This window comes from Tupaia chinensis, unplaced genomic scaffold, assembly GCF_000334495.1.
Source record: "Tupaia chinensis unplaced genomic scaffold, TupChi_1.0 Scaffold000129_1, whole genome shotgun sequence".
Taxonomy (NCBI): domain Eukaryota; kingdom Metazoa; phylum Chordata; class Mammalia; order Scandentia; family Tupaiidae; genus Tupaia; species Tupaia belangeri.
Window position 1 is genome coordinate 459,450 of NW_006159598.1, and position 2,966 is coordinate 462,415.

A 2,966-nucleotide genomic window follows, 5' to 3' on the forward strand; every position below is an offset into this window, starting at 1 on the left:
TTCTTTCCAATTCCCAGGTCCTGGCAAGATGGAGGGCTTTCTCTTTCTCCTCCTCTTTCTCTTCCACACCAGCAGCCCTCTGATCATGATTCAGCCAGACCCAAGCCCTGGGGCGGACACCAACAGTTACTTGTAAATGCAGAAGATACAGGAAGAGGAAAAAAAAAATGTTCAAAGATAGCCCATGGCATACATATACTCTGAACTTTAAGGTCTGACTTTTTCCTTTGCCAAGAGACAACTGGCTATTGAACCAGTCAGACATGTCCTCCCCCCTGCCCCCAGGACTCTACTGCCTGTAACAATGGCTGATTGACTGACCACTCCTAGGAATGTGCCTTCCTAGTGCAGTGGGATACTTGCATTCAGAGAAATAGTATCTGGTCAACAGGTGGAACAGAAGACAGAAATTCGACTGCTCTTTCCTATTTTCAAAATCCCTTCCGTAGGGTCTGGGGTGAGTCAGGTCCACAAACACTAACAGATCATTTTGGCCCATTTGCTAAGAGGACCGTTCCTACATCCTGTCCCAGCCATAAACATCAAGAGACCATTTTGACTCATTGTTAACAGGACACCTTCTTTTGTATCTGTCTGGCCTTTCAGTGCTGGCCAGCCTTCACCTTACAATGAGAACACCCCAGAAACGGGGACAAGGCCAGTAAATCTAGGCTTGACTCCCACAGGAACTCAATATTTCTCCAACCATCTCTGGCATCACATTAGCCTCTGATTTAAAAAGCTTTCCAGGCAGACCAACCAGAATGTAGACAGTCTGCTGCTGGCTAGGAAAATACAAAAGGCCATCTACCAGGTGTCAAATTTAAGAGTTTCTTGGGACTCCAAGTTTTACACCTAACTTTTCCCACGTGGTGAAAACCCTTTGTGAGGTCACAAAGGGGACACCATAGCTGCCCGAGGAAGTCGCAGAACAGATAGGGAGGCAAGGCTCATAGCATCTGGAGAGACAATTGGACAAATGGCACGAACGGCAGTGCTGTTCCTGTTCCCATGCCCACTAGCAGAATGGGACCCCCATTAAACAGAAAATTTCCTCTCAGGCAAATAATAAAAGTTCACTGATGGCAGAATAGAAATTCCTTTGTTAGACAGTTTCATCAGGGTACCCACCTTGGCAAAATGGCTCTCATGACTATATCGAGCCAACATTAATTTATCCCTCGACTCTCTTGCATAGCCTGAACATAAAAGGTAGCCAAGGTGGTCCCCTAGATTCACCAAGGCAGAATGTCAGGAGCTTTTTGAGCCTCGGAATGACTTTCTCACTCAAAAACATCATGCAAGCTGACCATCTGGAGAAAACAAGTCGCGACCCCAGGGCACCTGAGAGGACTACAGCCCTGCTTGAATCAGCCCAGAAGCTGACTAATGCATGCGCGGCAAAAGCTTGAGTCAACCATCTAGCAAAATTCATCTATAACATACTTCTATTTTGTCCTTGTAAGTTTTGTTAGAATGCACTGTTATCTTGTGTCATTGCTTATTATTTCAGTCCTAGTCCTTGTCCTGGCAATACGAATAGCTCAAGTTGCCCCTGCTGACTGGAGTTGTGGTGAAAAGGTTTTACTAGTGTTGGTTTTTCTCCTGAGAGTAGGATGTTTTGTCACTATTGGGTACTTCTAATCTGGGATTGCCTTTTAGACACAGGTAGTCCATCCTGTGAACCACACATACATGCCACCCAACAGGGCCAAGATAATACCAAGACCTTACCTTACCATACCCATTTCTCTTGTCATGAGAACATCTCAGGGGCCAATGAGATCAGTATTTTTAATGTGTGCAGTTATAAGTTACAATCCTTTTTTTTTTTTTTCTTTTGGAGAGGTTTTTGGTATAGGGTGTGTGCACTTAGCACAGACAGAAAGTGAGAAATCACCCCCGGCGGGGGATGGCCACGCCGCAATCCCTTCTCTCCATTCTCCTCTTAAGATCATAGGCATGCATGCACACGCGCCCAGCATAAGTTTAAGCCACTGGGTTCAGGACACAAACCGCGGTTGACTATACGGGAGTCCAGCCACATAGCCATTATGCCATCTGCTGGCGCCAGTTATAATCCTATGCCTGTCATAAATTGTAGTGAACAAACAAAAACAACAAAACTCTCATGGGAACAGGAATATGGGCTCAATCGTAAGTGCATATGTAAACAGGCCTCGCTCCAATCTGTGGAACAGTGACCATTGGGACAACTGTTCTTCCTAGAGCTGTCTGTCTCCGACCTAGTTGAAGGCACACTCAAAAGGAAGGCAGCAATGCATATACTAAGGCTAGGATGATGCTCTTTAACCCTAACAGGGTCTAAATACCAAAGATGGGAATACCATTGGGGGGCCTCCAGGACCAAGGAATAATGGGTATGTTTGGTGACTTTGTAGCCCTGCCCCATAGCAGCTGAGTAATTCTTAGTGACCTTGTAGCTCTGACAACCATCTAGCAACACTATAACTTCATATACACCTGAGTATCTAACAGCTCAGTACATTCCTGCATAACTCTAAGTCTTTTACCTAATAAAGAGTATATAAAGACATAACCATGTATGGGAGACAAACTAAAACAAATAAAAAGGGGAGCCCCAAAGAATTCGGGGTTCAGCCTCTGGACATGAATCTACTGAGCCAGTGCTAGCACACAAATAAACAGCTGTTCTGCTAAAGCCCTGGTGTCCTCCCTCTCACTGAATGCCCCGCAACATCTTCAATCAGGAGGCTGTGGTGATGAGGTGCCAGCCCAGTTATGAATTAAAAAAAAACAGGAATAAATTACCAGAGGACATGGGTTTGTAGGTCAAGCTCTATCACAAGGGCAGGCAGGCCCAATGGCCTATTTCATAATGGAGGTGGACTAGAACAGAGTGGGTACTCTAGAAAAAAATCCCCCGGCACTTAAAAAGTCCCTTGCTTGTACCTAGAGGGAAAGTCGACTGATGATAGGAAAGA